This window comes from Protopterus annectens, chromosome 2.part2, assembly GCF_019279795.1.
Source record: "Protopterus annectens isolate FY-2018-M chromosome 2.part2, PAN1.0, whole genome shotgun sequence".
Taxonomy (NCBI): Eukaryota; Metazoa; Chordata; order Ceratodontiformes; family Protopteridae; genus Protopterus; species Protopterus annectens.
The window spans coordinates 814,425,430-814,447,242 of record NC_056730.1 but is presented as its reverse complement, the minus strand read 5'-3'; positions in this window follow the sequence as shown (position 1 = coordinate 814,447,242).

Here is a 21,813-nt window from a genome sequence, read left to right as displayed (position 1 = left end):
TTTTAGAAACTGGGTGTGTTGTTACAGGGGAGTTAGGTTTAAAGGAAGCTTGGTTGCAGGATATGGCAGCTGTAGGCCAGGTCTTAATTACTTACTAGTGGTATAGGTAACAAAAGGGAAGAGACCCTTCGAGGGGAAAGGCCAGGGAAATCAGGGGTTAAGGATGGTTAGTAGTTTGAGTGTTCTAGTTAGGATGGTTGCTAGGAGGTTCTGCGTGGGGTGGCCTGGGTTCTAGTCTGGATTGTCATTTGGTAATGAGTGAATTGGGGGTGTTTATGGCTGGGCAAGTAGAGTACTTCATTGCTGAGCATAGGCGAGTTTTCATGAACTAGGTCAAGGGGTGCTGGTTTTCTGCCATTTAGGGTTAGGGCATTAAAGTTTTGGAGTTAGACTATTCCCTATAGTAATCGGGTTACTGCACATCCAGAACTGGGTAGTTTGGTGGGCTAAGGTGATATGCTACAGTTGACAGGGTTGTGGCTATAGGTTATCATTCCGTTCAGGTTGAGCCATGATTAGTGGCTGGAAGGAAGCGGTCTAAAAAGGAATGTATTCTCTTGGAGTGGATGTTCCAGTGGTACAGTGGAGTCATGGGTAATCCTACTTTATTTAGTTTCATTAGGATGTGTTTCAGGGATGGTATGCAGGATTCTAAGGTGCTTTACAGATGATGGGTACACCGAATGATGTTTGGCTTGACCCTTCCCTTTATGGGAAGTAATGGGTTGAGCAATTTTGGGTAGAAGGGAGGCAGAACAGCCTGGTCAGGCTAGTTGACGGAGAAGTGGGATAGGCTTGCCCTCTTCTGTTCCCCCTCTGGTGTCTGGATGTTCATTTCAAGGATCTGGGGAAAGGAAAATGAGCAGCTGGAGGAAGCTTGCTGAATAGATAAGCAAGCTGAGGTAAGGATGCTGCTTATTTGGTGGAAGGTAATTCAATGAATAGTGTATGAAGTGAGATGGGACACTGCTTCATAAGTAAAGTAAGCGAGCAGAGGTATGGACCCTGCTTACTGGGCAGGGTGAGTAGATATGATGCCCTGATTAGCATTACAAGGATGGCACTTCATAAGTAAAGTAAGAGAGCAGAGGAATGGACGTTGCTTACTGGGTAAGGTGAGTAGGTACGCTGCCCTGACTAACATTACAAGGATGTTTATGCTGTGTTTAGAATCAACTATATTATGGTCAGTTGTAACTAATAAAGTTAGTGAACAAGGCTATGTTATGGAAGTTTTAATAAAGGTCGTCAAATGTCATTTGGTGTGATATGTTTATTGAAGGGGGACCGGGACAAATGAAAACATCTACTTTTCACAATATGAAGGTTCCAGGCATGAACTAAAATATCTAGTTGCATCCTTGTTGTTCCTCACACACATCAGCAATAAACAATCATTAAGTATACATTCCAGCAGCAGGATCAGAGTGCCCTGTCACAAAGCAGCAGCAGGTTTTAAGGCAGTACTGAAAACCACGGGGTGAGCTCCCTTGCACTTTATAATGATTTATGAATACAAAGATGCCATTTCACCTTAAGTGAGGTTATTCCCCACAGCAAGAGTCACAATATCACAGAGTTGTTCAACAAGTACGAAACTAGACTAAACATTGTTTCATTGGCTGGAAGTGAATATTTGTTGTGAATGTGGCTGAAGTCCTCCATTGCTTCTCCTAACAAATGTGATAACAAGTCAGCAGGCAATACAGGGAGATACCATCTTTCTAAGGTGACAGATCTACATTATAAAAGGAATAAGAGGTTTTGATACACCATGATTAATTGCTTGCTGTAACTGCTCAGCCCATTGATGTTTCAGGAGGATAAACTATTCCCTGCCTCCTCTTTAAACCTCCATCACTGGTTACCAAGAGAGCCTAATTAATTAGAATTGAGGCAGTTATGACAGAAGCTATTTGGAGAGCAATGGGGGGTATTACTGTGATCTCCAAAACAAACCAATCTGCTGCATATAGTAATTAAGGGACAAGAAGAGACAACTTTCCAAAGAGCTAACCGCAGATCAGTAATCACGACTTTTTGTACATCGGGCAGCACAGAAATGACAATATTAAAGTGCAGTCAGTTGTCAGTCCTCAGGTGTGCTACTTTTTTGGTCGCATGTATATTAGAAAACTAGCAGAGTTTGGATTGCTTAAGGTTTGGGTATGGAGGTGGATGTTTCAGCAAAGGAGATTTAATTTGCTGCAGCTGAAAGTCTGGGGAACATCTGAAAGAACCATCTCCAGTCAAACAAGGCACAATGTTGTGACCCTAATCTCCTGCCTCTACAGGTCCTGGAGCCACCACATTTTATATTTCTCCATAACCTGATGTGAAGAATCCATTCCAGGACAACACATTTCTGGCATGGGCAATACAGCTCCCAAGACTCTTTCCTGCTGCACAAAGTACAAGAACCACACAATCATTAACTGTTGTTTACTGCCTGGGCCCTGCAGCTCAGTGTGGGAATGTTATGCTCTTTTGATTGCCATTGTTAGTGTAGGGTTGCAGGAACCACTGCTTAGGAATACTGTCACTTTCATTCAAATGATATCAAACTTTTTTCCAAAAAAAATAATAATAATTAGTTGCAAAGATAGCAGGGACAATGCTTCATGGGCAAACAGTCAGGGGAGTGACCGTTAAGTGGAATAACTACATTTAAATCAGTACTGCAGTTCAGCACTGATGCAATACCAGTATTCATCCATTCAAACCATTTAAACAGTTGCTCCTATGCATAAGTATTTAAATGGTTAGAATAAGCTTTTGTTTTTTAGTTTGGTTTCAGAAGGTTTGCCAGTCTGGTGTGTGTGTGTGGGGGGGGGGGGGGGTGGCTTACTGTGGGCACCAATTAATCTAGCTACTGTTCAGGAAAAAAATTAGATAAGGAACTTGTGTCTGCATGTGATAATATACAGTCAGTTAACTTTATTTAAAAGATATATATTAATGATATTGCATTGGCAAACCCACAAATATGTTTAGAATAGTCCTCATGGGAAAGAGATTGACCATTACAACATATAAAACTTATGTTCAGTCATTCAAGTTATAAAACTGTCAGAGCAGTTGAGCACAGTATCTGTAGAAACTGCATTACATTTTATGACTCATGATTAAATTAAATATAAACGGGGCTAAAAAAACTAAATAAGTCATGCATTTTGGTAAGATGTAGTTGTGGTGCTTTGTTTCAGTGTTATTACTGATTCTGACACCCCTGCACTCATTGCATTGTTTTGAGAATGTGTGTAGATCACTTACAAACCACATGCAAGAAATTGTGAAAGCTACACACCTCATGGGATGCACTGATTTGCTATAACAAAGTAGATAGATTTACAGCCAGTCATACATCATAAACGGGGCATTTTGTATAGATCAAAAAGATTCCTTGCCAACTCCACAAGAGTTACTCTAGCCAATACATACCTCCTTCCTTCACTACTATATGCCCTCATCCATTTTCACCGACATTCAGATCTCCTTAAGATCAAAACTTGAGCTTTGCTGTAACAAAGTATCTAGATTTGCAGCCAGCCAGTCACACAACTCCCACCACTGCTCCACCCTCAAATATTTAAACTGGCTTGAATTACCTCACTACCTCAGTTTCACCCAACTCCTCCTTCCTCATAAAATGGTATACAGATCCTCATCCTGCCCAGCAACCAGCACCATCCTTAACCATTACCTCCCTAATCACCCTCTTTGCTCATCTGAGAAATACTTCCTTGAAAGACATAAACTGAAAAAATCTGTTGGTCACTGCCTATATTCCTACCCAGTAGCCAAGGTCTGGAAAAACATTCTTACAGCTATTAGAGCAATGCCATGTAGTCACATATTCAAACAATCTCTAAAGAGATTACTTCTTAATTTCTTGCTCTGTACATGTCCTACACCAGGCTGGCACTACCTGTTGCTCCTTCCCACTCTTCCTTTTCATCCCCCAATCTCTTCCGTCTTCCTTCCTTCTCCCGTCTTTCCCTTGTTCTTCTTTTCCCCTTTCCTTTTCTCCCTTCTCATATTAGCCAAAGTGTCACTTACTTTTCTAATAGCGCCCTACCTTAACTCCATTTCCTAATTTCCCCCAACTGCAAAATCCTTTTCCTTTCTCAGTCTTTTGGCCATATATAAAATGCTTAACATCTTTACCATTGGTTATCCCTACTGATTGTACCTTACTAGCTGTTTGTTATTCTATGATTGTTGTTTAAGATTCACTGTATGATTTTCTGCTCTGACTTTTATTTATCCTGTATGTTGATTCTACTATTTGTTACTGCACTTCATCTGATAATATTATGTAGTTTATTAATTGAACTATGTACTGTATGTTGGAGCTTTTCTCCCAGGCCTCTGCTGAAAATGGGATTCATACCCAGTCAGACTTTCCCAGTAAACAAATGCCAAATAAATAAGTAAATCACCATCAGTGCATGTGGGCTCCCTGATATTAATCTAGAACTAGCCATGTCCATTAATGATGCTTGTTACCCAAGTCCACTGATGATGTGTAGTAAACATCAAATTTTGCCTAATGAGTATTTATTATTTTAGCTGACTGTTTATTGCTCTCTCTCTCTCTCTCTTTTGGCTTTTCCCGGTGTTGCCTTATGTTGTTGCCCTGCTGAATATATGAACATATGATGTTATGTGACATTTTCTAAAAAAAAAGTGGGATTGCAGTTCAAGTTGTATATGAAGGTGAGAATGCTGCTTTCAATTTTTTTCTGACTTTAAGAGATTTATACTAGACTAGTTGCACTCCCAAAAAATATATATTCATAATTTCTGGTGAACATAAGACCATTTCATTTTTCTGAAAGATTCTTAAGGAGGTACGGTAGATGGTACAAAAGGGTGGGAGTTTATACTGCCAGAATATAAAATGTTTATATACATAATTTATTAGGTGATTTTTCCCAGATTCCATCACTCATCATTTGTAATGTTACTCCTATTGGACTTTTCTCAAGAAGGTTACAGTAGCTGCACTGTGTGTTAAATGGGATGCCTTGAACTGCATTTTTACAGAGTTCTTGAGCATTGCTGCATTTTTTGTGTTAGCCAGTTCCATTGCTGGAGAGCAATAAAACCATGACTGCGACGTGTGACCTGTGTTTGATTAATGGCTCAGGCACCTATCAGAGCTAATGTGTGTGTGTGTGTGGGGGGGGGGGGGGGCAGATTGATGAGGACAAAGGTGAGCACTATTAAGTGCTTAAAAGGGTAGCAAGAACTTTTAAGTTTGTCTGCTTAAAGGTGTATATGGCTATGCATCTTATGGTCCCTTTGATCACTTGCCTGCTATGTTCCTATGAGGTTTGTGCTGCTCTTCTTTCTTCAAGGAGAGTGTTGTGAGGGGATGTTCTCAGTTTTAAATTATAATATGGGTGACTCGAGAGGCTGCCCAAGGCATATTGCTGTCCACCAAGTACACCTGTCAGACTGTTTATTTGAAACAATTTTTTTTAAGTTATATTCAGCACTGTTAACTCAATTTAGTTAGCTCTTATGCTAAATCCAACAGTCAGTAACAGTACAATATGATTTTTTCTACAAGAACAAAAAGATTTAATATGTCACTGAGTATTTCTTGATACTCAGGTGACTAACAATGTTTGCACATGTGCATTGGCAGATAGTGACAGTGTGATGTAAACAGCGAGGGTCTCAGATGCATTTTGCACATGCATGAACAATCTGTTCACACTGTAGGATAGCACAGTGCTGTTTGTTTCACAAGATGAGGCTGCTGCATGCTATACATGGAAATATCTAAAGGTAGGACCGGGATAATTTCTAATTGTTCAACCCTGAGCATCAGTTAGCTGAGGTTTAAGAAGCAGAGGAACAGAGCATAAACTGTACATCATTATGAAGAATCTTCCTCTTTGCCTGATTGTGCTTCATATTTTGCCCTCTCCCTTCTAAAATTTTAATTTTCTGGTATACCATCAAGGATTATTGCCTGTCTGTTCAGAAAATGAGTGTTGATGCAAAACCTCTTGCTCTTTTTATGTCAATTACAGTAATATTAGATGAAAATAACTTATTCTCTTGTTGTTTACTCTGTTTACATACCATGGCTTCACATGATAACTGTGTAGTTCTGTGAAAAAAAGTCAGAATTCATGGACATCTGTACATTTATAAGAGTAATATTTAAAATATGTTCCTGATTTGGGGCATTTGTTCCTCATTATTTTTAAGCACCTTTATTAAAAAATCATTTGGGATATAGGTACACATACATTGACAGGAAGGAAAACAAACCATATTAACATTTTGTTTGCATTTACACACATTAAACATTATAGCAATAACCCACGCCTGGGTGTAGGTAATGCTGGATTTACCCACGGTTGGCGTGGTTTGGTCCCGAGAGTGAAGCCCGAGGGACCAAACAAAGCCTACCGTGGGTAAATACAGCATTACCCACACCCAGAAGTGGGTTATTGCTATTATACCATGACATTATTTAAGAAAAGAAACTATTACTTTTGTTAAATAATGGTATAGTATAATGCCTGTTTACTGCCCTTCCGCAGATGTCTGGCATCCGCGACAGTTCTGATGTACTGCGTGCCTGCGCAGTACATCAGAGCTGTGGGCAAAAGCAACGGAGAAAGCAAGATCTCCGTTGCTTTTTTTTTACTGTTTTCGCTATGTTAAATGGATTTAACATAGTGAGACAGTTTTAAAATAAGCAACGGAGATGTCCGTTGCTTATTTTAAAACTGTCTCGCTATGTTAAACCCATTTAACATAGCGAAACAGTAAAAAAAGCAACAGAGATCTTGCTTTCTCCGTTGCTTTTTTTTTAAAACCTGTCTCGCTATGTTAAATGGGTTTAGCATTGCGAGACAGCTTTAAAATAAGCAACGGAGATCTCCGTTGCTTATTTTAAAGCTGTCTCGCTATGTTAAACCCATTTAACATAGCGAGACAGTGTTTTAAAAGTAGAGTTATACTAATGGAAAAAAGTCCGGGCGACCGGACCTTTTTCCATTAGTATAACTCGATTTACAATGTGCACGCTGGCCAATCAGCGTGCACGTTTTGGGGGGGGTCATGGTATAATACACATTTTCTTTCTTTCTGTCTTTCTTTATAACAACTTTCATTCCAACATTATATAACTCACCAAATTCCTGCCTTCCCTTATACCTCAGTCCTCTTCCTGAACATTATTCTGCCTGTATTGTTACCACAAATTCCATTTATTTATGTAATTTGTGCGTTCCCTTTTCTAAAGCTACCTCTTCCAGTTATTTAATCTTTTACAATTTCAGATATAGTTTGTTTAGATTTTGATTTCCATTTTCTAGTAATTGCTTTTTTGGCAGCAAATAGAATTCAACTTAATAAGGACTTTCTGTATTTTTGGTCTTTTCCCTGATTCTTGTACCAAGAGTTTGAATATTATTATTATGACAATCAGGTGAGGCATACACATCAGAATGTGTCTATAACTAATAGATGGGGTTAGGTGTTGTGTGTGGATGAAACTAACTCATCCTCTTGTTGTTTGTTCAGTTGGAACCATGTGGCTTTGCAGGACTAGTAAGAATTTGTGTAAAGAAGGTTGGAATACATAGGCTATTGGAATATTTGAGCTACCTTGCGTTTGTGTGACACAAACCTCAGTCACATTATTGTGTCCATAATTACTGTTTAGTTTTACTGCAATTAGACATCTAAGGTGGTTGATTATGGGTGTGCCTGTGGAACAAAATGGCTGAACCTGCTGTCATAATTAAGTTATACAGTTATTAGTCTGCCTTTGTAGGACTAGTGTGCATTTATGTGAAATAAGTTAGAATACTTATACTTATTGTTTATGTGGAACAAAGTTGAAATGTGTAGGTCTCAGTTTTCCCTGATTTTGCAGCATTTCCTTCTGATATATTTTGGACTGTTCATTCAACACACAGTTTGTGGTTTTCTGGTAAATCATATAAAATGATGGTCACTAAATAGTGACAGATATCTATCCTTTAGAAAAATGAATGTTGATGGCAAAACTGACATTATTGCAATTTTATAAGTATTTATAAGTAATATTTAAAACATGACCCTGATTTTTGCCCATTGTCCCTCATTTTTTTCTTTTGCATTGATTCTTGCACTAATGGTCTGAGAAGTATTTTTTCCTTACCAGAGTAAGATAAGTGTACATAGGAAAATGTCTCTAATTGCTGGTTGGGGTTGGTTTGAGGGCTGGCTGTCAATGAAAGTAACAGGCACTCCAGTAGCTCACTTAGTTTAAACTGCAAGACTCTTGTGCATTTGTGTGAAATAAGATGTAATACTTGGGCTAATGTGTTTAAGTGAAACAAATGAGAAATGCTTTATTGTGTCCATAATTAATAAATTAAGCTACCTTTGCTGGGTATGGAGGCTGCCTCTGGATGAGAAATAAGTGATCCTGCTGTCATCATCAAAGTAACAAATCATTAGACTGCCTTTGCAGGACTGGTATGCATTTCATGAAAGGAATTTGGAATATTTTCATATTTTTTTTTTTATCTCAAGCAAACATTTGATTTTTATACAGTGAAGTAGCTGTAATTGATGGGTACGGACATTGGCAGATTATCATGACAATCTGCATGGTCTTTACAAGTGAAATGGTCTAAAATAAGTAAATTTGTAATTACTTGTCAATTTCATGTTTTGCCGCAAAAAATATTCTGGTTTACTCAAGTTTAGAATACACATAGATTTTATTTTATTAAACAATAAGTATAATTTAAAACAATCAAAAAGATAAGAGAAAAATGTGTATTTATGCATGGTCCAGAAAAGAGAGAGACTGTGTGTGTGTGTGTGTGTGTGTGTGTGTGTGTGTGTGTGTGTGTGTGTTTGTGCATGCACGCAGCTCCATGCGTGTGTCTGTTTGGAGGGTGGCATAGTTTGAAATTGTACCAGTGGATGTACTGGAGGCAAGATCATATATATATGTCTGTGTGTGTATGTGAACATAGGACTTTAAGTGCAGTTTAGGTGGGCAAGTGAGGAGTGGAAGACACTGGAATATAAAGTTAGACATTGGTCTTAGAGCTTAGCCAAATACTGCTCAGTATGATGTTCTGTATGAAGATCCTTCTTAGGTGTAGATTATAAAGCCCCATAGGCAGGACATTAGTGCATATTTCCTGTGTGTTCTTGTGGCCAGGATACACTTAGGAAATTGCATAGAGATTTATATGGGTGTTCTCTTTTTCTATACTTTAATCTGTTTGGCATTGACTTGTGATACCAAACCCTGGTGGCAATTTGCATTGGATGGAAGTGTTGGGTTTCATATCGCACGGACCATCTAACCTTCTTTATATTGGCTGGTAATGGTGGCATTCATAACTCATCCATCTGTGATTAAAGCTATAGTACAGTGGTTGACATCCATCTAGACCAAAAAGACAACATTACAGCACCTCTGTGTTCCTTGATTCAATTTAAGTTCAGAACCTTCCAGCAGCATATAAATGCCCAGAGAATGCATTATGAATGATAGCAGAAATCTAGTTTATTTGCACTGACTACTGCAGTGCAGTGACAGAGGATATACTTTCATATCCACTGTAACAAACAGTTGCAACAGAATGCAGTGATAATACAGCTTGTATCAGTTAATATAATTTAGACAGCAGTGATGGCTGGTGAGTTCAAATCGAAGGGGGGCTGCAGGAGACAGCTGAATGGGTGGGGCCAATGGGGAGGGGTGTGGTCAACTAGAAAGGGGAGGAGCTATGCTCAAAACCACAACACCTGGAACTTTAATTAAATACGCTGCCCTGGGTGCCAAACCATCATTATGAGAGTGCAATCAAGACAATGTGAAGTCTAGAAGAATATTTCAATGCATTAGCTGCATGACAGCTTACTTAATATCTAGAGGGAAACAAAAAGACTGTGAGGCATGAAAAAATAAATTACTTTTTAAATGCATTAGTCAAGTGCTGCGGTGGTGGTGCTGTGGTAGCCTTGTCATCTCACAGTAAGACGCTATCCAGTTCGATTCTCAGCTAGAGCATCTTCTGCGAGGAGACATGCACGAATGGACGTACCTTCATTGAAGGTTGTGTGTCAGGGCTGGCAACTCAGCACGTAAAAATCTATCTGCCAATCATTAGCGGACCGGAGTTCCGCTGTGGCGACCCCTAACCAGGAAAAGCCGAAAGACACAACAACTGGAATGCCAGTCAAAATCAAGTACAAGAAAAACAAGCAGCACTCAACTCAAACCACTTCTCCTTGTACTCCAGTTCCAATTATAATTTATATTCAGCTTTATTAAAGTGCCAGGTAACATGCTGAAAGTAGCAATCTCTGTGATACCCCCACTTGTAAAAATGTTTCTTATCCAAAAAAGACCTGCTGCCTGACAACAACTTTCTACTTGTTTCATGGGAAAAATCTGATCAAAGTAAAAAATGAAAAGCAAACAAGAAACAAGCACAAGATACATTGCTTAAAGGATTACTGTACAGGTAATGGACCACAGACGATAGACTGCCATTCTGTTTGGTTTACAGGTAAAGCCTGCAAAGATGACTGCAAGTCTCCAACAAATGTAATGAGCTTCTTAAAATAATAATGTAATCCTGTCCTTTATTACAAATACTGTCATATGCATTTCAATACCCAAGGCTTATACATTATCTAGTTATGCAAGTATTCTCTGCATGGCAACAGAAAGGCTTTCACTGCTGGCATTTTTTTAACAGTATGCTTATTAAAGCTTACTTGCATCTTACAATCTCAGACAAACTTACCTGATGGTCATTAAAGCATTGCTACTTAAACACAGAGCAACAGGCACTTTTTTAGTAATAATAAACATAAATCAACAGTATAAAAATATGACAAACCCGAACATTCTGCAAAATCAAGGACAGAATAAAAGTAGTACCTTGGATGGGGGGATACTCGGCACATTTACACTGCATGACTGCTCCTTGCCTTGCTTGGACACATCGAGAGTCACACTACATGAGGCAGTAGGGTGCAACAAGTATGTCACAATTTGAAATGTCTCTGGCTGACTGTGATGGCCCTGACACATTTGTCATACCTCTCAACCTCAGAGCAAGAAATCTGAACAAAGCCATACATAGAAGTGGGACAAGGCCCAAAAATAAGGACAATTTTAAATATTGCTCTTATAAACTTAGAAAGGTAATAGAGTAGTAGGTCTTGCATTAGTATGAATTTCTGAAGGGTATGAAATCTGAAACACAAATGTCTGTCATTATTTTCTAACTTCAGTCTTTAATGATTTGCTACTAATTTGCCAAAAAAACACAATTTTATGAAAAATAGAACAAAATGTGATGCAAAAATATAAAATAGCCACACAATACAGCTTGGAACCTGTCAAAGAAGGGACACCTTTTTAATATTAGTACTGCTAACATAAGCAGCTGACAAAATAAAAAAATCTGCATTAATATTAGTACTGCTAATATGAGCAGCTGACAAAATAAAAGAATCTGCATGCATTTCTGAAATAAAAGTAATCTATAACTCTGATTATTACAGTTATTTCTTAATTGTAAACCCTCCACGTTTTCTTCCAAAATTGCCATTTTTGCCGCGGGATTATTAGTGGAAGAGCAACATTTTGAGCCAACATCGGGGACAGTTCAGAGGTTTGGATATGCCTAATTCTTTAAAGCAATTTATTTGCACATACCTCTCAACCTGTTAATGCAGGAAATCTGGACAAGGCCAAATATACTTATAAACAGTACAAAAAATTGTTGTATAAACTGAGACAGTTGATAGAATAAACAGGTCTTGCTTTACCATGCATTTTTCTGAAGGTTATGAAGTCTGAAACTCAGTGTCTGTCATTATTTAGTGATTTAATTCCTAAATTATTTGCCAGAAAACCACACATTTAATGAGGAACAAACCAAAAATAAGAAGCAAAAATCTATTCATTCTGTGAAAATCTGGACAGTTGAGAGATATAGTTCAGCCGGGGCTGTCTTTGAGTTTGCCGCCCTTCCCCCTCACAAAATTGTGGTTGAATGGAGCCTCCCCCCTTCAGCTATTCCAATGAACCATTACTTGGCTATTTCATCCCATTTACCATAAACACTAATGTTAATACTGCTTTACTTCTACGATGATTTGGACTTCATTTGAAGGTTTTATTTTGCATTTTACAGCACAAACACCAAGACATCTGCTAAACAAAGCAATGCAATCTCACAATGAAAACAGACTTAGCATTAAAACTTCTCTGCCCTTGAAACCCACATTCATTGAAACCCACATTCAAAGAAAATACATTTTGCCAGTGACAGATAAAGATTAACTTTGGGCTGTTTTCAAATCATAGGCCCCTTGCACATGAAACATACACATGTTCTTTGATAAACCTTTCTGATTTTATTAAATTATATTCCTTGTACAATATAGTACAGCTGAAGAGGGCGTTTTAAATTTGTTTTGAACATTTTTCCAGTAAATAATGAAACAAAACGCATGCACCAATAATGACAAAACTGCCCAATTCAAAACATTTTTCCAGTAAACAATGAAAAAATGCATGCACCAATAACGACAAAACTGCCCAATTCAGAACATTTCTATCTTAAAAGTCTACTCAAACTTCTACAGTCCACCAGTATCAGTAAATATGCACAATCTCTGAAGAAGTAAAAGTCATCTAAATAATTCCACATTAAAGAAATCTGTAACTAATGAAGAGGTTGCTACTAGCAAACAACTTTATATGTCATTGTTTCATCTACAAATAAAGTGTCTGTTACCCTTGAGGAATAAATTGCCTATGTTTCATTAAAAAAATGATAAGCCTGACAACAACTATCTACTTGTTTCATGGGGAAAACATGATCAAAGTATCAGTAAATATGCACAATCTCTGAAGAAGTAAAAGTCATCTAATAATTGCAATAGGGAATGGATGGCAAACTGATAACAGGTTCAGAGTTACTAGGTATCTTCACCAAAAAGGAATGCAGCATCCACCCCCTTTACAATACAGTACAGTATCAGCAGTGCATCTACCTACTGCGGGAGTAGAACCCACAGCCTTCTGCATCAAAAGCAAGTACACTACCGGTTGTGCTATTATGAAAGCAGATTCAGCATAAGCATCACTAAACTTTTGTTCCCCTGCAGCTCTCAGCTTTTTGTAAATTTTACTTGACACTCAGCTGTATCTCTGAACTTTGCAGCACAAGAAATCTGGAAAAAGCCAAAATTTAGGGGTGGGGGTGGGGGTGGGGGCAAAAGACCAAAAAACAGGGACACATTTTAAACATTGCTTGTATAATGTTGGAAAGTTGCTAGAATAAAATGCTGCGTTACCACCATACATTTCACTGCCAAACATTGAACCCAGGACCCTGTGCAAAACAGTCACAGCAACATACCACTATGTCAAATCAATCATCTATTTTATGAAAGAGGAAAACTGAAACTTAAATGGCTACATTCAATGAATTCATTTCTCACCATAGCTGTCAACATCTTAGAAAAAACACCTGAACAAAGCCAATAATGGGGGAATACAACCCCCAAACATATTCAGTAAGTTTAGTTATCACCATAGCTCTCAGCCATGGCACAAAAAACCTGGACGAGCCAATAATGGGGGAATACAGTCCCAGGAATAGGGACACATTTCAAATATTAATCTTATAAACTTATAAACTTGCTATAATAATAGGTTTTGTGTTACCATGTACTTTCTGAAGAATATGAAGTCTGAAATTTCAATTCTTGTCATTTTTATTTATTTAACATTTGTTAACCAGGGAAGTCTGACTTGGAACAAAAGGCAATTTTTGGCAGAGGAAGAAACACTCCAGACATGTCTTTGTAAGATGAGAGGACACGAGAGCAAGCCCACACAAACACAGGAAGGATATGCAGACTCCACATAGAAGGCACTCCAGCCAAGAATCAAACCAGACAACCTGTAGCTGTTAGGCAACAATGGTACCACTGCACCCCTGCACAACTGCACAACTCTGTGTTGAGAAACAAACACTTTTATCACTGCTAAGATGCAAGACTTTCACTCCTTCAGAATGTGGAAGAGTGAGGTGAGAATTCCACTCCAAGATAATCATATTCAATGTGTAAAATGTCTATGGAAAAAAAAATTTCTTAAAAGGCTGTTCTATTTGTGCTACATTTAAGTCTTCCATATTGAAGGAAAGGAAAAAACAGTGATTGAAGATGGACAAAATTCTGGACTATTCCTGCTACTGAGTCTTCCTCCAGAGCTTTCTCCTGCACCTCAAGAAAATCTGTGAAGAGAAAGTCTTTGATAAAGATGCTGTGCCTAGTGCCAAGAAAGCTAAGTTTCCTGGCATTCCTTGATTAACAAAACTGCTGCTATATTAAATGTGCTGTTGGTTAAACCTGTGCCTAGGTCTACACATCTCAAGGTGCCATCCCCTTGAATGTACCTCCTTCCCCATGCTTGAAAGTGTGTTATCTATGATTTCCAAGCCTAAGCTCTCTACCTACATCGCTCTTTCTGGTGTACATCATGTTCTTTAGGCCTCTGTTAATCCAGAATCCAGTTAGAATAAAATAAAATGTGGCAGGCATTTTCAGTGTTCGACATATCTTATCCTAGGTGTCTTTTTCTGCTAACATTGTTAGAATCAGTGCATCATTCCTTGCCCATCTCCTGTGATTTGGTTCCTTATGCTTCAAGCCCCAGTCCTCTCGAGACCATCTCCTGACCAGTCATTGTCTTTCGATGTGGCAGTACCCTTGGCCTCTGTGACTTTGACATCTGCTTTGCTATTTTCATTAATATTACCAGCCTCTTCCCCTTTGGGACTGGTGTTCCTGTAAATTTCTGGAACTGATTTGTTGAGATCATCCTTGATCCTATTTCTTTTGGGATAAGTATTCCATCTCTGAAGTTAATGTTAGTATATGTATGATGTCAAGTCCACCAATTTTGTATGGATTTCCATTGGTTTCATCAACCCCAGGGTTAGTGGTGACCCTACAATCCAGTGGCTGGAATTGACCCTTATTGCTTTGACCTCAGGTCTGGTGGCAGTACCTCAGGGTCAGTGGCCTCAACCTTAGGTTTGGGGCATTTGCCAATGCTGATGCCTAAGAGACACCCCTTTTGACAGCACAGATGTTAGCCCCTGAATCTTCACATGCTGCTGTTCCATCCATTCATCCACCACCACCCCCTTCCACTTCACAGGTTAGGACAAAGTCACTGGTGGGATTTTGTAAGAGATAGTCATGTTGTCCAAATGTCAGTCTTCCTCTTACTCAGAAGCACCATCTCAGATAAAATGGGAAAAGCTAAATGCAAGAGGAAACACTTGTGTTCACCTGTGCAATCTCTTGGTCTGGAACTGCATGCAGGTTCATGTCTGACTTGTGACCCTAAATACAGGCAGATTCTGGTACTCATCCGGATAAAGACTAAATGACCCCAGAGCACCCCCTCTGAGCTGGCCCTTATTTTTGCTAAGGCTTTCCATTCCTCCAGGTCAGATTGATTCTCACAACTGGTGGGATCTTTCAGCTCCACAGGCTATTCCCACCCTTTTATAACTTTGCTGAAGCTGCAGTCTACCTTCCCCCACATATTTCACCACTTCAAAAGCCAGCAGCTAGATTAGAGGCACAAGTCCCCTCAAAAAGACCATGTTTCATCAGAAAAGACAAGGCTTCTATAAAAAAGACAAAGGACTTCAGGACAGTTCTTGAACTGAGCAGGCTATTCCATGAGAATATTGCAGTGTTATCCTTCCTTTTCTCTTCAAGGAGATTAGATTGACTCTATGAACTTCCAGATTACATTTCTTCACATCAAGTATGTCAGGGAATTCAGGACGTTCCTACTCTTCTGCAAAGGAGATAGATATTTTCAATTCTAGGCATTACCATTCAGTCTCACTGTAGCTCCCCAGATTGTTCACCAATTGCATATCTAGGTCTCAGGCTGCAGGGTTACAGGGTATTTGCTTACCTAGATGACAGGCTTGTAGCAGCCCCAGTGATGGAGATTCTCACTGCCTTCAAAGATTTTGTTCTAAAGCTGTTCCACTCCTTTGCCATAATGGTGAATCTTGTGAAATTTCAGCTTATGCCCTCACAATTTATCACTCTCATAGACTACACTCTGTACACTTTGTCTTGTAGAAGCATTATTCATGCAGTCAACATTACTCTAACTGATCCAGAATGATTCTGTCCTAGCTGTTGTCTTTGAGCATGTGCCTCATGGTCTGCACTATGTTCTTGACGAATTATATCAGGTTTCATATAAGTGTTTGTGGACCCAGTGTGTTCAATAGGGGCAGCTTTTGGACTCAATGGATCCTCAGATGAGAATATTCAGCAACTGTGAAGAACATTTAGGTTGGCGAACTTGAGAACAGACCATTCAAACCCCCATTCTCCTTGCAACTATGACCATGGATGTTTCTCTACTAGGGTGGGGAGAGAACTATTTGGAGCAGGCTGTTCAGGCACATTGTTGACACAAGAGGGTAATCTGCATATCAGCATTTTAGAACTGAAAATTATCCTTCTCAATTTGCAAGTGTTTCAGAATTCCCTCTGGTGCAATTATAGGTTCATTGGTTCATAGGCTGGTACTAGGCTATCGGCCCTAGGGCCTATACAAGCCTAGCCATAACAATTCCCTGGCTATTTCTTCCCACAGTATTTACTTCCCTGGACCTAGCAGAGTGACTGACGTGATCCCCAGGGTGAATTTCCTATCTCCCATCTAATCATCAAGGTTCCTTTTGAAGAGGGCCAAAGAGGCGTTCTACTTGACATGTATGGGCAGTCTATTCCAGAGTCTGGGGAGTCTTTGGGTCAGGAACCTATCCCTCCAGCATGTTTTGTTCATTGTGATGACAAAGTTTAGATCCCTGGAGCATGTGGCTCTGAGGGATTGGGATTTCTTTAAGTGTAGCATGTCCAACAGCTCTGGGTTTGACATAGCCTTGTATGTTAAGCAGAGATCGCCTCTGGGTAGACGATATGCGACAGAGTATAGCTGGTGTTTTTTTAGACGGTCAGCATAGGGCATCTGCTTTAGGCCTGTGATTCTTTTAGTCAGGTATTTCTGCAGCCTTTCCAGTTGTTGCAGATGTCTTGAGAGGTACATACCAAACGGGGCGTTGTATTCTATAATGGGTCTAATGAGGGATGAGTACAGTGGGACAATGACCTCCTTTTTTCTGGATGAAAAGCCCTTAGTGATGAGGTGTGTCACATAGAAGGATTTCCTGACTGTTGTGGCGATGTGGTTATCGAGGGTGAGACCACTGTCCACCTGTGTCCCTAAGTCTCTTATCACACTTTCGGTGTTTAGTGTACTGACACCTATGTGGGTAATTCACGAGTACATTTTTTTCCCAAAGGGGATAATGATACATTTCTTGGCGTTGAGCTTGTGCCCATGGCTCTGGCATGAAACATCTGTTTCTGTAAGGCCCTTTTGTAAAATATCCACATCATTTGGGGATTCAGTAATGGCTCCCAGTTTGCAGTCCTCTGTGAACTTTGTTAGCCAGAGTCCCTTAGTGTTGGCCTGTACTTCAGAGAAGTAGATGCCAAACAAGAGAGGTCCCAGGACTGATCCCTGAGGTACTCCACTTGTCACTTGTCTGGAGCTGGATTTGGAGTCGGCTATTTTTACAGTGTGGGTTCTGCAAGTAAGCCAGTCGGCAACCCATCGAGTGACGTAGGGATTAATGCCCAGCTTAGTAAATTTATTATCATCCAATCCAATAACATGATAGTGATTTTCTATGTGCTCAAGCAGTAGAGGACTCCTTCATATCCCCGTGGCAGGAGTCTATGAGGATTTAGGCCTTTGCTTCCCTTTGCCTATTCATTGCTTCTCATATACTAGGATAAGCCAATTCCCTAGCCTATCAGGTCAACCACCTTCTTCTGATTTCATAAGTAGTATCTTAGTCAGTAGCATGGACCATGTTCAGTTATTGACAAAAACCTTGCTCCAACCTATTTTCATCTCTAACCAACTACAAGTGCAGCAACTGAATTTCCCTTATTCTGTTCTTGGGAGGATGCTGCAAGATGGTCTCATCCAGAAGTGTCCACTGAAACTCATTTATGCATTTCACTATTTCTGTCTTTTCTAAGATTCTAGAGAAAACCAAGAATTGCAATGCCAAAGTGGTCCTCATAGTAATAGTTTCAGCAAGTCTGTTTCTCCCTACTTTGACCCTTTCTCTTGGACAAGCCTCCCTATCTGAAGCCTTCCAGGATTCTGCTGTCTCACTCTTCCAGCAAACCTTACCCAGGTTACTCTAATTTCCACAATGTCCATGGACCCTTTGTACTCCAAGAGAGCAGGGGCGGCTTGTGCTATAGAACTGCAGGACTGAAGTCCCCCCACCTGTAGAAAGAAAGAAACCAAAAAAACAAAACAAATTGCGAAGTCTCGGAACTCCCACCTGTAGAAACGCGGGATGGGATTGAGAAGAGGAGACTCAGGTACTACTGTGTGTGTAATGCCCCAGTTGCTATATACTGGTGGCTAGAAAGAACACATGGTGGTGGGTAGAGAATACCTCAGGCTTGAACCCTTTACTTTGGTTGCACGTGGCAAGGGCCTGAACTCCCTTGCCTACCCACCACCATTTGTAAAAAATTTGCAGATTTTTGCCTCATATTTTTCTGTTCTGTTCCTCATAAAATCTGTGGTTTCTGTATTTTTGTTTCCTTACACAGTCAATAGTGCAGTGGTGCAGTGCTAGCCTTGTTGCCTGACAGATACAGGTTCTCTGGTTTGATTCTTGGCTGGGGTGCCTTCTGTGTGGAGTCTACATGTCTTCCCATCTTACAAAGACATGTGTCTGGAGTGTTTCTCCCTGGCCTCTGCTGAAAATTGGCTTTTGTTCCAAGTCAGACTTTCCTGGTTAACAAATGTAAAATTGGCTTTTGTTCCAAGTCAGAATTTCCTGGTTAACAAATGTTAAATAAATAAAAATAACAGACATTTGAATTTCAGACTTCATATTCTTCAGAAAGTACATGGTAACACAAAACCTTTTATCTTAGCAATTTTCTAAGTTTATAAGATGGATATTTGAAATGTGTCCCTATTTTTGGGAATGTATTCCCCCATTATTGGCTTCGTCCAGGTTTTTTGTGCTAAGGTTGAGAGCTATGGTGAGAACTGAATTCACTGAATATGTTTGGTGGCAGTATTCCCCCATTACTGGCTTTGTCCAGGTGATTTTTGCTAAGAGGTTGACAGCTATGGTGAGAACTGAATTCACTAAATGGTAGCCATTTAAGTTTCAGTCTTCCTCTCTTTCACAAAATAGCTGATTTGACAAAGTGGTATGTTGCTCTGGCGGTTTTGCACTGGGTCCTGAGTTCACGTCTTGGCAGTGAAATGTATCGTGGTAACACAGCATTTTATTCTAGCAACTATCCAACATTATACAAGCAATGTTTAAAATGTGTCCCTGGTTTTTGCCCCCCCCCCCAATAAATTTTGACTTTCTCCAGATTTCTTGTCCTGCAAAGTTCAGAGATACAGCTGAGTGTCTAGCAGATTTTACAAGAAGCTGCGAGCTGCAGGGGAACAAAAGTTTAGTGCTGCTTATGCTGAGTCTGCTTGCATTGTTAATAGCACAACAGGTAGTGTACTTGCTTTTGATGCAGAAGGCTGTGGGTTCTACTCCCACAGTAGGTAGATACATTACTGATACTGTACTGTGTTGTAAAGGGGTGAATGCTGCAGTCCTTTTTGGTGAAGATACCTAGTAACTATGAACCTATCAGTTTGCCATCCATTCCCTATTGCAATATTACTAGCTTATCATTTTTTAATGCAACATAGGCAATTTATTCATCAAGGGCAACAGGCACTTTATTTGTAGATGAAACAATGAAATATAAAGTTGTTTGCTAACAGCAACCTTTTCATTAGTTACAGATTTCTTTAATGTGGAATTATTTAGATGACTTTTACTTCTTCAGAGATTGTGCACATTTACTGATACTGTTGGACTGTAGACTGTAGAAGTTTGAGTAGACTTTTATGATGGAAATGTTCTGAACTGGGCAGTTTTCTCATTATTGGTGCATGCATTTTGTTTCATTGTTTACTGGAAAAATGTTCAAAACAATAAATTTAAAATGCCGTCCAGCAACTGTACTGTATTGTACAAGGAATATAATTTAATACAGTCAGGAAGGTGTATCAAAGAGCACGTGTATGTTTCATGTGCAAGGGGCCTATGATTTGAAAACAGCCCAAAGTTAACCTTTATCTGCCACTGGCAAAATGTATTTTCTTTGAATGTGGGTTTCAATGCTGTTTCAATGAATGTGAGTTTCAAGGCCAGAGAAGTTTTAATGCTAAATCTATTTTCATTGTGAGACTGCATTGTTTTGTTTAGCAGATATATATTAGTGTTTGTGCTGTAAAATGCAAAATAAAACTTTCAAATGTAATCCAAATCATTGTAAAAGTAAAGCAGTATGCTCATTACAGTGTTTATGGTAAATGTGGCGAAATAACCAAGGAATGGGACATTGGAATGGCTGCAGGGGGGAGGCTCCATTCGACCATGATTTTGTGATGGGGGAAGGGCAGCAAACTCAGACATACCCGGCTGAACTATACCTCTCAACTGTCCAGATTTTTGCAGAATGAATAGATTTTTGCTTCTTATTTTTGGTTTGTTCCTCATAAAATTTGTGGTTTTCTGGCAAATCATTTAGGAATGAAGTCACTAAATAATGACAGACATTGAGTGTCAGACATCATAACCTTCAGAAAAATGCATGCTAAAGCAAGACCTGTTATTCTATCAACTGTCTTAAGTTTATACGAGAGCAATTTTTAGTACTGTTTGTATGTTCCCCAAATATACTTGGCCTTGTCCAAATTTCCTGCATTAAGAGGTTGAGAGGTACATGCAAATAAATCGCTTTATAGAATTAGGAATATCCAAACCTCTTAACTGTCCCCAATTTTGGCTCAAAATGTTGCTCTCCCACTAATAATCCCTCCGCAAAATGGCAGTTTTGGAAGAAAACGTGGAGGGTTTACAATTATAAATAACTGTAATGATCAGATTTATAGATTACTTTTATTTCAAAAATGCATGTAGATTCTCTTATTTTGTAAGCTGCTCAAGTTAATAGTACTAATATTAAAAAGGTGTCCCTTCTTTGACAGGTTCCCAGCTGTACTGTGTGAGAATTTTATATTTTTGCATCACATTTTTGGTCCGTTTTTCATAAAATTGTGGTTTTCTGGCAAATTAGTGGCAAATCATTAAAGATTCAAGTTAGAAAATAATGGCAGACATTTGAGTTTCAGATTTCATACCCTTCAGAAAATTCATACTAATGTAAAACCTACTACTATTCTATTATCTTTCTAAGTTTATAAGAGCAATATTTAAAAATTTTCCTTATTTTTGGGCCTGTGTCCCACTTCTATGTATGGCTTTGTCCAGATTTCTTGCTCTGAGGCTGAGCGGTATGAGTGTCAGAGCCATCACTGTCAGCCAGAGACATTTCAAATTGTGACATACTTGTTGCACCCCACTCCCCCATGTAGTGATTCTGGATGTGTCCAAGCAAGGCAAGGAGCAGTTATGCAGTGTAAGTGTGCGGAGTATTCCCCCATCCAACGTAGACACAAGTACGACAGTGGCTTTTCAACTGTCCTTGATTTTGCAGAATGTTCTGGTTTTCTGTCATATTTTTATACTGTTAATTTATGCTTCTTATTATTCAGAAAATGCATGCTGT